Here is a 14954-nt window from a genome sequence, read left to right on the forward strand (position 1 = left end):
TAAAATCAAGAAAGAGAGAATTTAACTAGAAAGAAGCTAGCTTGAATCTAACCAAAAGGAAAGAGTCAGCAAAGTCAAACTAAGGAGTACTATAGAAACTAAACTGTCTCTATTCTACAAAAAAATCAACTTCATTGAAGTAAAAGAAAGTCTGTAAAACTATTCAAGATTAGAGACTCAAGAGGTATTGGGAAAATATAATCCTGTAAAGGAGATCAATAAGACAGGAAAATAAATTATAACACCCATTAGGATAAGGATCAGAAAAATAAAATTCTTCTGAGGATCAGGAAAATAAAATCCTCCAAAGGACATCAATAAGACAATTTGAGAAACTTGAATGAGTATGGAATATAAGATAATGCTATTGTATCAATAATAAATGCCCCAAATGGGATAATTATATTGTGTTTATGTAAAAAAAATTTTCTATTTTTGGAGACACATGCTCCAATATTGGGGGGTGAGAACACATAATGTCTATAATGTCTTTGCAACTGACTCATGAAAAATAATAATTATGAATCTAGATTAATTTAGTCTTGCAAGTTTTCTGTACATTTGAAATTTTTAACACAAAAAATTTAAAATAATAAGAATAAATAGTGCTTGCTTTGGCAGCACATATACTAAAACTGGAAGGATATATAGAAGATTACCATGTCCCCTGTGCAAGGATGACACTCAAATTCATAAGGCATTCCATATTTTTAAACACCTCTATGGAAATAAACTAGAAAATCTAGAAGAGATGGATAAATTCCTGCACACATACAACCTCCCAAGACTAAACCAAGAAGAAATTGAATCCATGAATAAACCAAAAACAAATTCTGAAATTAAGGCAGTAATTAATAGCCTACCCACCAAAAAAAAAAAAAAGCCCATGACCAGAAGGATTTACAGCCAAATTCTACCAGAGGTAAAAAGAGGAGCTGCTATCATTCCTTTTGAAACTAATCCAAAAAATTGAAAAGGAAGGAATCCTCCCTAACTCATTTTATGAGACCAGCATCATCCTGATACCAAAACCTGGCAGAAACACAACAACAACAAAAAAAACTTCAGGCCAATAACCCTGATGAACATTGATGCAAAAATCCTCAATAAAATATTGGCAAACTGAATTCAGCAGCAAATCAAAAAGCTTATCCACCACGATCAAGTTGGCTTTATCCATGAGATTCAAGCCTGGTTCAACATATGCAAATCAATAAAAGTAATCCAACACATAAACAGAACCAATGACAAAAACCAAATGATTATCCAATAGATGCAGAAAAGACCTTCAATAAAACTCAAGATCCCTTCATGTTAAAAACTCTCAATAAACTAGGTATTGATGGAATATATCTCAAAATAATAAGAGCTATTTATAACAAATGCATAGCCAATATCATACTGAATGGGCAAAAGCTGGAAGCACTGCCCTTGAAAACTGGCACAACACAAGAATGCCCTCTCTCACAACTCCTATTCAACATAGTATTGGAAGTTCTGGCCAGAGCAATCAGGCAAGGGAAAGAAATAAAGGTATTCAAATAGGAAGACAGGAAGTCAAATTACCTTTTTTTTGCAGATGATATAATCCTATATCTAGAAAACCTCATCATCTCAGCCCCAAAACTCCTTAATCTGATGAGCAACTTCAGCAAAGTCTCAGGATATGAAATCAATGTGCAAAAATCTCCAGCATTCCTATGCACCAACAGCAGGCAAGCAGAGAACCAAATCATGAGTGAACTCCCATTTACAATTGATACAAAGAGAAAAATAAAATACCTAGGAATACAACTTATAAGGGATGTGATGGACCTCTTCAAGGAGAACTACAAACCACTGCTCAAGGAAATAAGAGAGGACACAAATAAATGGAAAAACATTCCATCCTCATGGATAGGAAGAATCAATATCATGAAAATGGCCATACTGCCAAAAGTAATTTATAGATTCAATGCTATTCCCATCAAACTACCATTGACATTCTTCACAGAATTAGAAAAATCTACTTTAAATTTCATATGGAACCAAAAAAGAGCCTGTATAGCTAAGACAATCCTAAGCAAAAGATCAGAACTGGAGTCATCATGCTACCTGACTTCAAACTATATTTCAAGGATACGGTAACCAAAACAGCATGGTACTGGTACCAAAACAGACATACAGACCAATGGAACAGAACAGAGACCTCATAAATAACACCACACATCTACTATCATCTGATCTTTGACAGACCTGACAAAATCAAGCAATGGGGAAAGGATTCCCTATTTAATAAATGATGCTGGGAAAACTGGCTACCCATATGCAGAAAACTGAAACAGGACTCCTTCCTTACACCTTATACAAAAATTAACTCAAGATGGATTAAAGACTTAAATGTAAAGCCCAAAACCATAAAAACCCTAGAAGAAAACCTAGGCAATACCATTCAGGACTTAGGCATGGGCAAAGACTTTACGATGAAAATGCCAAAAGCAATTGCAACAAAAGCCAAAACTTACAAATGGGATCTAATTAAATTAAAGAGCTTCTGTGCAGCAAAAGAAGCTATAATCAGAGTGAATAGGCAACCTATAGAATTGGAGAAAATTTTTGCAATCTATACATCTGAGAAAGGTCTAATATCCAGAATCTACAAGGAACTTCAACAAATTTACAAGAAAAAAAAATCAACCCCATCAAAAAGTGGGCAAAAGATATAAACATACACTTTTCAAAAGAAGACATTTATGTGGCCAACAGACATATGAAAAAAAGCTCAACATCACTGACCATTAGAGAAATGCAAATCAAAACCGCAATGAGATACCAACTCACAACAGTCAGAATGGCGATTACTAAAACGTCAAGAAACAATAGATGCTGGTGAGGCTGTGAAGAAATAGGAACACTTTTACACTGTTGGTGAGAATGTAAATTAATTCAACCATTGTGGAAGACAATGTGGCAATTCATCAGGGGTCTAGAACCAGAAATACCATTTGACCCAGCAATCCCATTACTGGGTATATACCCAAAGGAATATAAATAATTCTACTATAAAGACACATGCACACATGTGTTTACTGCAGAAGTATTTACAATAGCAAAGACATGGAACCAACACAAATGCCCATAAATGATAGACTGGATAAAGAAAATATGGTACATATACACCATGGAATACTATGCAGCCATAAAAAGGAATTAGATCATGTCCTTTGCCAGGACACAAATGAAGCTGGAAGCCATTATTCTCAGCAAACTAACACAGTGACAGAAAACGAAACACTGCATGTTCTCACTCATAAGTGGGAGTTGAACAATGAGGACGCATGGACACAGAGAGGGGAACAACATACCAAGGCTAGTCAGGGGGTGAGTGGCGAGGAGAGGAAGAGTATTAGGACAAATAACTAATGCATGTGGGGCTTAAAACCTAGATGACGGGTTGATAGGTGCAACAAACCACCATGGCACACATACACCTACGTAACAGACCTACATGTTCTGCACTTGTATCCTAGAACTTAAAGTAAAAATTTTAAAAAAAATAAATAAAAGGACTAATCTAGAGAAATGCTTGCACAAGTGCATCAGGAGACATATATAAGAATGTACACGTTTATAGCAGCCAATGTGCTCTCATATACTAAAAATGTTACAATGACCTAACTATTCTTAAGTAGTAAAATGGCTAAATACATTATGTTGTATATATAAAATGGAATACTACAGAGCAGTGAAAATGAAACAGCTAGAGTTACATATCACAACATGAATAAATCTCCAAAACATAATATTGAGAGAATGAAGCAAGTTGCAAAAGATATTATATAGTATGATTCCATTTATTTAAAGTTCAGAAATAGGCAAAAGTAAACAAAATTATCAACCAACCCTCTAACAAATTGAGGGTAAAGAGATCAGTGTAATACAATAATCTACCATCTGAAAAAAATTGGTAACTTTATTTGAATTGAATATTTTGTCCTTTACCAACCATGTTCTATTGTAGGACTGTGCTCAGAAAGCTTTAGATATTATGGTGCCATCATCATGGGTATTAGCTCAGTCAAGATTATTATTTTATTATTATTAGTTTTATATTAATAGTCATTCTAATGGGTGTTATAATTTATGAGTCTGGTGACAACGAGAAGAGCTACAAACTATTCTGTTGATATCTTTCCCTTCGATTCTGAATATATATTCAATCTCAGCACTAGAAATAGCACATACAGTTTTTTATTAGTAATTTGTTCCTAGGATCTTTAATTCTTTCTACATTCATCTTCTCCATTCAGTACTACTGCCTTTTCTCTAGTATTGTCAGATTACACTGTGAAATGTCTGCCATTCACTGTCAAAACAGCATCTCCCCACAACAAAAGACAGAAATAGCAGCCTTCCCACAGCCACAGCTAACCAAGGTTTTATGATGATCAAGACACACAGCCATTAATACGCACATGGAGTCATGCTTGGAGTTTGGGGATAAAGACAAACTGAGTCTTGAGTTTAAGAGACCCAAAATCATATCACATGGACAACACTTTAAAGAATATGACTATTTTTTCTATCAGAATTATCTTTTTTTTTATTACACTTTACATTCTAGGGAACGTGCACAACGTGGAGGTTTGTTACATATGTATACATGTGCCATGTTGGTGTGCTGCACCCATTAACTCATCATTTACATAAGGTATTTCTCTTAATGCTATCCCTCCCCCCTCCCTACACCCCACAACAGGCCCCAGTGTGTGATGTTCCCCTTCCTATGCCCAAGTGTTCTCATTGTTCAATTCCCACCTATGAGTGAGAACATGCAGTGTTTGGTTTTCTGTCCTTGCGATAGTTTACTGAGAATGATTGTTTCCAGCTTCATCCATGTCCCTACAAAGGACATGAACTCATCATTTTTTATGGTTGCATAGTATTCCATGGTGTATATGTGCCACATTTTCTTAATCCAGTCTATCATTGTTGGACATTTGGGTTGGTTCCAAGTCTTTGCTATTGTGAATAGTGCCTCAATAAACATATGTGTGCATGTGTCTTTATAGCAGCATGATTTATAATCCTTTGGGTATATACCCAGTAATGGGATGGCTGGGTCAAATGGAATTTCTAGTTCTAGATCCCTGAGGAATCGCCACACTGTCTTCCACAATGGTTGAACTAGTTTACACTCCCACCAACAGTGTAAAAGTGTTCCTATTTCTCCACATCCTCTCCAGCACATGTTGTTTCCTGACTTTTTAATGATCGCCATTCTAACTGGTGTGAGATGGTATCTCATTGTGGTTTTGATTTGCATTTCTCTGATGGCCAGTGATGATGAGCATTTTTTCATGTGTCCGTTGGCTGCATAAATGTCTTCTTTGGAGAAATGTCTGTTCATATCCTTCGCCCACTTGTTGATGGGAATGTTTGCTTTTTTCTTGTAAATTTGTTTGAGTTCATTGTAGATTCTGGATATTAGCCCTTTGTCAGATGTGTAGATTGCAAAAATTTTCCCCCATTCTGTAGGTTACCTGTTCACTCTGATGGTAGTTTCTTTTGCTGTGCAGAAGCTCTTCAGTTTAATTAGATCCCATTTGTCTATTTTGGCTTTTGTTGCCATTGCTTTTGGTGTTTTAGACATGAAGTCCTTGCCCATGCCTATGTCCTGAATGGTATTGCCTAGGTTTTATTCTAGGGTTTTTATGGTTTTAGGTCTAACATTTAAGTCTTTATTCCATCTTGAATTAATTTTTGTATAAGGTACAAGGAAGGGATCCAGTTTCAACTTTCTACATATGGCTAGCCAGTTTTCCCAGCACCATTTGTTAAATAGGGAATCCTTTCCCCATTTCTTGTTTTTGTCAGGTTTTTCAAAGACCAGATGGTTGTAGATGTGTGGTATTATTTCTGAGGGCTCTGTTCTGTTCCATTGGTCTGTATCTCTGTTTTGGTACCAGTACCATGCTGTTTTGGTTATATAGCCTTGTAATATAGTTTGAAGTCATGTAGTGTGATGCCTCCAGCTTTGTTCTTTTGGCTTAGGATTGTCTTGGCAATGCGGGCTCTTTTTTGGTTCCATATGAACTTTACAGTAGTTTTTTCCAATTCTGTGAAGAAAGTCATTGGCAGCTTCATGGGGATGGCATTAAATCTATAAATTACCTTAGGCAGTATGGCCATTTTCACGATATTGATTCTTCCTATCCATGAGCATGGAATGTTCTTCCATTTGTTTGTGTCCTCTTTTATTTTGTTGAGCAGTGGTTTGTAGTTCTCCTTGAAGAGGTCCTTCACATCCCTTGTAAGTTGGATTCCTAAGTATTTTACTCTCTTTGAAGCAATTGTGAATGGGAGTTCACTCATGATTTGGCTCTCTGTTTGTCTGTTATTGGTGTATAGGAATGTTGTGATTTTTGCACATTGATTTTGTATCCTGAGACTTTGCTGAAGTTGTTTATCAGCTTAAGGAGATTTGGCACTGACATGATGGGGTTTTCTAAGTATATGATCATGTCATCTGCAAACAAGGACAATTTGACTTCCTCTTTTCCTAATTGAATACCCTTTATTTCTTTGTCCTGCCTGATTGCCGTGGCCAGAACTTCCAACACTATGTTGAATAGGAGTGGTGTGAGAGGGCATCCCTGTCTTGTGCCAGTTTTCAAAGGGAATGCTTCCAGCTTTTGCCAATTCAGTATGATATTGGCTGTGTGTTTGTTATAAATAGCTCTCATTATTTTGAGATACATCCCATCAATACCTAGTTTATTCAGAGTTTTTAGCACGAAGGACTGTTGAATTTTGACAAAGGCCTTTTCTGCATCTATTGAGATAATCATGTGGTTTTTGTCTTTGGTTCTGTTTATAAGATGGATTATGTTTATTGATTTGCGTATGTTGAACCAGCCTTGCATCCCAGGGATGAAGCCCACTTGATCATGGTGGATAAGCTTTTTGATGTGCTGTTGGATTCGGTTTGCCAGTATTTTATTGAGGATTTTTGCACTGATGTTCATCAGGGATATTGGTCTAAAATTCTCTTTTTTGTTGTTGTGTATCTGCCAGGCTTTGGTATTAGGATGATGCTGGCCTCATAAAATGAGTTTGGGAAGATTCTGTCTTTTTCTATTGATTGGAATAGTTTCAGAAGGAATGGTACCAGCTCCTCTTTGTACCTCTGGTAGAATTTGGCTGTGAATCCATCTGGTCCTGGACTTTTTTTGGTTGGTAGGCTATTAATTATTGCCTCAATTTCAGAGCCCGTTATTGGTCTATTCAGGGATTCAACTTCTTCCTGGTTTAGTCTTGGGAGGGTGTATGTGTCGAGGAATTTATCCATTTCTTCTAGATTTTCCAGTGTATTTGCGTAGAGGTGTTTATAGTATTCTGTGATGGTAGTTTGCATTTCCGTGGGATTGGTGGTGATATCCCCTTTATCTTTTTTTATTGCATCTATTTGATTCTTCTCTCTTTCCTTCTTTCTTAGTCTTGCTAGTGGTCTATCAGTTTTGTTGATCTTTTCAAAAAACCAGTTCCTGGATTCATTGATTTTTTGAAGGGTTTTTCTTGTCTCTATCTCCTTCAGTTCTGCTCTGATCTTAGTTATTTCTTGCCTTCTCCTAGCTTTTGAATGTATTTGTTTTTGTTCTCTGGTTCTTTTAATTGTGATGTTAGGGTGTCGATTTTAGATCTTTCCTGCTTTCTCTTGTGTGCATTTAGTGCTATAAATTTCCCTCTACACACTGCTTTAAATGTATCCCAGAGATTCTGGTATGTTTTGTCTTTGTTCTCATTGGTTTCAAATAACATCTTTATTTCTGCCTTCATTTCGTTATGTACCCAGTAGTCATTCAGGAGCAGGTTGTTCAGTTTCCATGTAGTTGTGCGGTTTCGAGTGAGTTTCTTAATCCTGAGTTCTAATTTGATTGCACTGTGGTCTGAGAGACAGTTTGCTATAATTTCTGTTCTTTTACATTTGCTGAGGAGTGCTTTACTTCCAACTATGTGGTCAATTTTGGAATAAGTGGGATGTGGTGCTGAGAAGAATGTATATTCTGTTGATTTGGGGTGGAGAGTTCTGTAGATGTCTATTAGGTCTGCTTGGTGCAGAGGTGAGTTCAAGTCCGGGATATCCTTGTTAACTTTCTGTCTTGTTGATCTGTCTAATGTTGACAGTGGGGTGTTAAAGTCTCCCATTATTATTGTGTGGGGGTCTAAGTCTCTTTGTAGGTCTCAAGGACTTGCTTTATGAATCTGGGTGCTCCTGTATTGGGTGCATATATATTTAGGATAGTTAGCTGTTCTTGTTGAATGGATCCCTTTACCATTATCTATTGGCCTTCTTTGTCTCTTTTGATCTTTTTTGGTTTAAAGTCTGTTTTATCAGAGACTAGGATTGCAACCCCTGCTTTTTTTTTGTTTTCCATTTGCTTGGTAGATCTTCCTCCATCCCTTTATTTTGAGCCTATGTGTGTCTCTGCAAGTGAGATGGGTTTCCTGAATACAGCACACTGATGGGTCTTGACTCTTTATCCAATTTGCCAGTCTGTGTCTTTTAATTGGGGCATTTAGCCCATTTACATTTAAGGTTAATATTATTATGTGTGTATATCCAGTAATGGGATGGCTGGCTCAAATGGTATTTCTAGTTCTAGATCCCTGAGGAATCGCCACACTGACTTCCACAATGGTTGAACTAGTTTGCAATCCCACCAGTATACCCAAAGGATTATAAAACATGCTGCTATAAAGACACATGCACACCTATGTTTGTTGTGTTTATTCACAATAGCAAAGACTTGGAACCAACCCAAATGTCCAACAATGATAGACTGGATTAAGAAAATGCGGCACATATACACCATGGAATACTATGCAGCCATAAAAAAGGATGAGTTCATGTCCTCTGTAGGGACATGGATGAAGCTGGAAACAATCATTCTCAGCAAACTATCGCAAGGACAAAAAACCAAACACTGCATGTTCTCACTCAAAGGTGGGAATTGAACAATGAGAACACTTGGACACAGGAAGGGGAACATCACACAATGGGGCCAGTTGTGGGGTGTGGAGAGGGGGGAGGGATAGCATTAGGAGATATACCTAATGTTAAATGACGAGTTACTGGGTGCAGCACACCAACATGGCACATGTATACATATGTAACTAACCTGCCCGTTGTGCACATGTACCCTAAAACTTAAAGTATAATAAAAAAAATATTGTTATGTGTGAATTTGATCCTGTCATTATGATGTTAGCTGGTTATTTTGCTCGTTAGTTGATGCAGTTTCTTCCTAGCGTCGTTGGTCTTTACAATTTGGCATGTTTTTGCAGTGGCTGGTACCAGCTCTTCCTTTCCATGTTCAGTGCTTCCTTCAGGAGCTCTTGTAAGGCAGGTATAGTGGTGACAAAATCTCTCAGCATTTGCTTGTCTGTGAAGTATTTTATTTCTCCTTCACTTATGAAGCTTAGTTTGGCTGGATATGAAATTCTGGGTTGAAAGTTCTTTTCTTTAAGAATGTTGAATATTGGCCCCCACTCTCTTCTGGCTTGTAGGGTTTCTGCTGAGATACCCACTGTTAGTCTGATGGGCTTCCCTTTGTGGGTAACCCGACCTTTCTCTCTGGCTGCCCTTAACATTTTTTCCTTCATTTCAACCTTGGTGAATCTGACAATTACGTGTCTTGGGATTGCTCTTCTCAAGGAGTATCTTTGTGGCATTCTCTGTATTTCCTGAATTTGAATGTTGGCCTGCCTTGCTAGGTTGGGGAAGTTCTCCTGGATAATATCCTGAAGAGTGATTTCCAACTTGGTTGCATTCTCCCCGTCACTTTCAGGTACACCAATCAAATGTAGATTTGGTCTTTTCACATAGTCCCATATTTCTTGGAGGCTTTGCTCATTTCTTTTTACTCTTTTTTTCTCTCAACTACTCTTCTCGCTTCATTTGACTCATTTGATCTTCAATCACTGATATCCTTTCTTCCACTTGATCTAATCGGCTACTGAAGCTTGTGGATGTGTCACGTAGTTCTCGTGCCGTGGTTTTCAGCTCCATCAGGTCATTTAAGCTCTTCTCTACGCTGTTTATTCTAGTTAGCCATTCATCTAATCTTTTTTCAAGGTTTTTAGCTTCCTTGCAAAGGGTTCAAACATCCTCCTTTAGCTCGGAGAAGTTTGTTACTACCAATCTTCTGAGGCCTACTTCTGTCAATTCATCAAAATCATTGTCCATCCAGCTTTGTTCCGTTGCTGGCGAGGAGCTGCGATCCTTTAGAGGAGAAAAGTCGGTCTGATTTTTAGAATTTTCAGCTTTTCTGCTCTGGTTTCTCTCCATCTTTGTGGTTTTATCTACCTTTGGTCTTTGTTGATGCTGACCTACAGATAGGGTTTTGGTGTGGATGTCCTTTTTGTTGATGTTAAGGAATATGACTATTAAGTTATTCCTCTGTGGTGGGATTAAGGGAGACACATTTGATAACTAACTTAAAATATCTAAAGAATTGTCACATGGAAGCTGGATTTAACTTGTTCTTCATGACCCCAAGGGATAGAACTTGAATCAACAGGTCAAAGCTTCAGAAAGACAAATTTGTTCAATTTAAGGAAGAGCCACCCAGAAATACAATAACCAGTCCCTCAGAAAAGTGAACTACATATTTCAAGAAGCATTCTAAAAGAATTTAGGCAAGCAGTAAGATGGGTTCAGAGAATAAAATGATTGACTTTTCAGGGTTCTTAGAGTCTGGGTTCTAGGCATGGAAGAGGATGCTGAGGTAGTAGTCAAGAGGCCTGGGTTATTGCCCTTGCTCATCCACTAACTAGATAGATGACCACCATTTTGAGACTTTTCTCTTCTAATAAGGGTATTAGGATAAATGGATAGTGTTGTCACTGCCTTGATAGAAATAACAGCTCCATATCAGATTAATTTCACACTGATGTCAACCTTACAACAGAAAATCTGTTTCACTGAAGGCAACCTAATTTACTAACACTGGGAATCTGATATAGACCAGCAAGGTTTGGAGCATTTATTCTCTGGGGAAACATCAGTAGAAGTATAATGTACACATCACCACCACGGAGTTAAAAAAAAAAGTTTAATCAAAGAGAAAGATTCCACAGGAGCTAGGCTTGATGCTCAAGAAGAATCATTTTGCCTTTGAGAGGAATTACTCCTCCAAGAGTAGCTTTACCCTTGGCTTCTATGAAATATTGGTATATCACCTGGAAATAAGCACCACAACATTTTCTTTTTTATTGGTTTATTAAGTTGCTGTATAATACCTAATGAACACAGTCAGTTGGTTAAATATTGTCCACATTCTGAGTCTATGTAAAGGTATGCAGGTACAGCTTATAGAGTCCTTGATATCCCCTGAACCAAGAGAGTCCATTATGTTTATTTTATTACCATAAATTTTACAGAGGAGAGAAATATTTTTTTCTATATTCCAGGGCAATGGAAAGATGCTTCATTTCTTTTCATACTGTTTCTAACCCTATGTTAGGAATATAGTCACTGTTATCTACTTTTCAACTATACAGCAATTTTTAGCAATTTCTGATGGGGAAATGTATCAGTCAAGTTCCCTGCAGGAAACAGAATTCCACTCAGGTGATTCAATGAAGAAATTTTTTTAAAAAACTACTTACAGATGTGTGGCTAGGGTTAAGGTTAAACAAGGAAGGATGAGGCCATTATGACCCAAAGATTAGTCATAGCTGGAAGCCATTACCAATCCTAGGTTTGAAAGGGAACATGGAGGAAATAGTGTTTTAGGAACCAGTGAGAGCTGGAACTATGGAGGAAGGGATACTTAGCAAAAGCTGTAGCAATGGAGAGACTCAACCACAGCCAAAACCAGAACCAACTCAGCCAGGGTGAAACAGGGAAGGGATATCCCAACTACTCTCTCTTTATGTCCTATGATCTCATGCTGCTGACTCCTTTTAGCTGAGTCAACAATGCAAACTCAGAAATTTAGTTTGGAATAGTTTGTCCAATTACTATCTCCTAACTCCCATTTCTGATTATTTCCCATATATATCACACTCTCAAAGGGATATAGTCTAGAAAATTTGTTAATGACTACCTAACCTATAAATAATGGAATCCATATGTCACTTGGAGAGAAAAAAAAGATGCATAGGGCTATATTTATTGTAATTTAATCATCATTCAAAAATTAATTTAGCCACTACTATATAGTGCTGAAGACAGAAATGGTATCAGACTTCATGCATCTTCTACAATATAAAAATGCCTAGAGACATGCTCAGTTAAAAAGAGAGAAGATATACACACTACATGTAGATATAGAAGTTTGCCCACATGCACATGTGTCTGTAGTGTGCAGGTATGGGTGTATATGTGTATGTGTGCCTATAGTGAGAATGTGTATATCTGTGCTGATATTCTGCACTTCCCCTCTCCATGACCCTCCCCAAATCCACTCTCCACTCTTCTCCAACTGCTTTGTGCCCTAAATGACTGAACTATATGAATTACATCAATGGATTTCCTCATCCTCTAGCTTCTTGTTGGGTTCAGACAATGAGTGGAACGCCAGAAGAAAATCAGAAGGCAGCAAATAAGAAATATCAGAGTATTTATTTCTCTGAGTCTCCTTGCAAAGTCACTATGACTCATCATATCCTCAACTAAAAATCACAGTTCCTATCAAGCAATCCATCTTTCTCTGCAGGTTCCAGTTGCTGCTCTCTCTCCTTGTCCCTTCGGTAGTGACGGCACCTTGCTCTGACTATCTCCTGGGGTACTACTTCACTAACCCTGTGGTTTCCCTGTACCCTGCCCATATCTTGTAAATTATGCCTTTATTAAACTCTTCTCAGGTTACACAATTTGACAGTGCCATCTGTTTACAGCAGGAACCTTGATGTATACATTATGCCCCAACAACTTACAAGGATTAATAGTATTTTTCTAGTCTTACTGCAACATTCCAGGCTTTAGAAAATTGTATTTCCTTGGTAATAATCTAGGTATATCAGACTGCAAGGTCTTCAAGAGCAGAGATCATACCATACACACAATTGTAACATTTGCAGGCATAAATAGCTCCTGCTGCTCACAGTTGGCAATCAACAATTATTCTGAGGAATTGAATTGACCTAAAACAAAACATAGCTATTCCCAGGCTATGATCTTGAATGAACAAAATAAACATTATCTTAATCACGACGTTAAAAAAAATCATGTGATCCTAAAGTATTTACTGATGTTAACTTGCTGAACATAATACCCATTTTAATGTCTTCTTCATGCAGAAATAAATGGTGTTTAAGAGTATTGGCCAGGCACCATGGCTCATGCCTGTAATCCCAGCACTTTGGGAGGCCAAGGTGGGTGGATCACTTGAAGTCAAGAGTTTGAGACCAGCCTGGCCAACATGGTGAAACCCCGTCTCTACTAAAAATACAAAAACTAGCCAGGCGTGGTGGTGGGCGCCTGTAAGCCCAGCTACTCTGGAGGCTGAGGCAGGAGAACTGCTTGAACCCGGGGGGTGGAGTTTGCAGTGAGCCGAGATTGTGCCACTGCACTCTACCCTGGGCGACAGAGAGAGACTCCATCTCAAAAGAAAAAAGAAGTATTCTACAGCTGGCTGTGTAATTACATTAATCAAAGAGTGCTTCTTCTGTTGGTTTCTTTGCAGTTGCCATAGTAGCAACCACACGTTTTCAAGTAGAGAGCACACATAGAACCCATCCTTAATTACACGTGTAGCACTATATTTCAGAGAACACAATAAATATGGAGGTCATGAGTGCATGGAAAAGAAATATGATGACAAAAGATTTGCTCTCCAGCTTTTCTATCTTTTGATTATTCCTAACCCCTTTATTAGTATGTTCTGATTCCCTATTATCCCTTTTCATTCACTGCAATATAAAGGTCTCTGCACCCACCCACCCAATTACAAACATCTGCTACTGAAATGACCCAGAACTGTCCTTTAAAAAAAGTCAGTAGGAAATTAAGTCCTGCCATAACAAAAATACAATGGAATGAAAGTATCTACTGATACTTTTCTAAGAAAACTGACACCACCCTCGGTCTTTTCTCATATTATGGCAGAGCATCAAGGTCTTCCTTTCTAAGTAGTCTTTGTATTACCAAGGGTTCTTATTTGTGATTCAATACCTTGCCTAGCTGTGCAATATAGGTTATAGATCTTGCCATTCACAAGTATATTGCCAAGATTAGCTAATTATTGCACATTTCAAAAATAAACAAACCAGAAAGCATAATATCAAGGGTAAAACAAATTTTCCAATCAAAGACTCTTCATTACATCAAGACTAAATAATAAGTTATCTTTTTCTCTCTATTTTCCAGATATTATTTAAGGAAAGTCATACATTCTTTTTATATATATATTTTTATTATACTATAAGTTCTAGGGTACATGTGTGCAACGTGCAGGTTTGTTACATATGTATACTTGTGCCATGTTGGTGTGCTGCACCCATTAACTCGTCATTTACATTAGGATTTACATTAGGTATATCTCCTAATGCTATCCCTCCCCTAGCCCCCCACCCCACAAGAGGCCCCAGTGTGTGATGTTCCTCTTCCTGTGTCCAAGTGTTCTCATTGTTCAATTCCCACCTATGAGTGAGAACATGCGGTGTTTGGTTTTTTGTCCTTGCGATAGTTTACTGAGAATGATTGTTTCCAGCTTCGTCCATGTCCCTATAAAGGACATGAACTCATCATTTTTTATGGTTGCATAGTATTCCATGGTGTATATGTGCCACATTTTCTTAATCCAGTCTATCATTGTTGGACATTTGGGTTGGGTCCAAGTCTTTGCTATTGTGAATAGTGCCTCAATAAACATACGTGTGCATGTGTCTTTATAGCAGCATGATTTATAATCCTTTGGGTATATACCCAGTAATGGGATGGCTGGGTCAAATGGAATTTCCAGTTC

The 14954-nt window shown here is 37.6% G+C and overlaps 1 non-coding gene across 1 annotated transcript; it reads left to right on the forward strand.

Annotated features, from left to right (window-relative positions):
* Nucleotides 1-605: 605 nt before the first annotated feature.
* LOC112207136 (U6 spliceosomal RNA) lies at nt 606-712 on the forward strand. Its single transcript, XR_002941605.1, has one exon. It is a non-coding gene; the product is annotated as a U6 spliceosomal RNA (small nuclear RNA).
* Nucleotides 713-14954: the final 14242 nt, after the last annotated feature.

This window comes from Pan troglodytes, chromosome X (assembly GCF_028858775.2).
Source record: "Pan troglodytes isolate AG18354 chromosome X, NHGRI_mPanTro3-v2.0_pri, whole genome shotgun sequence".
NCBI classification, from domain to species: Eukaryota; Metazoa; Chordata; class Mammalia; order Primates; family Hominidae; genus Pan; species Pan troglodytes.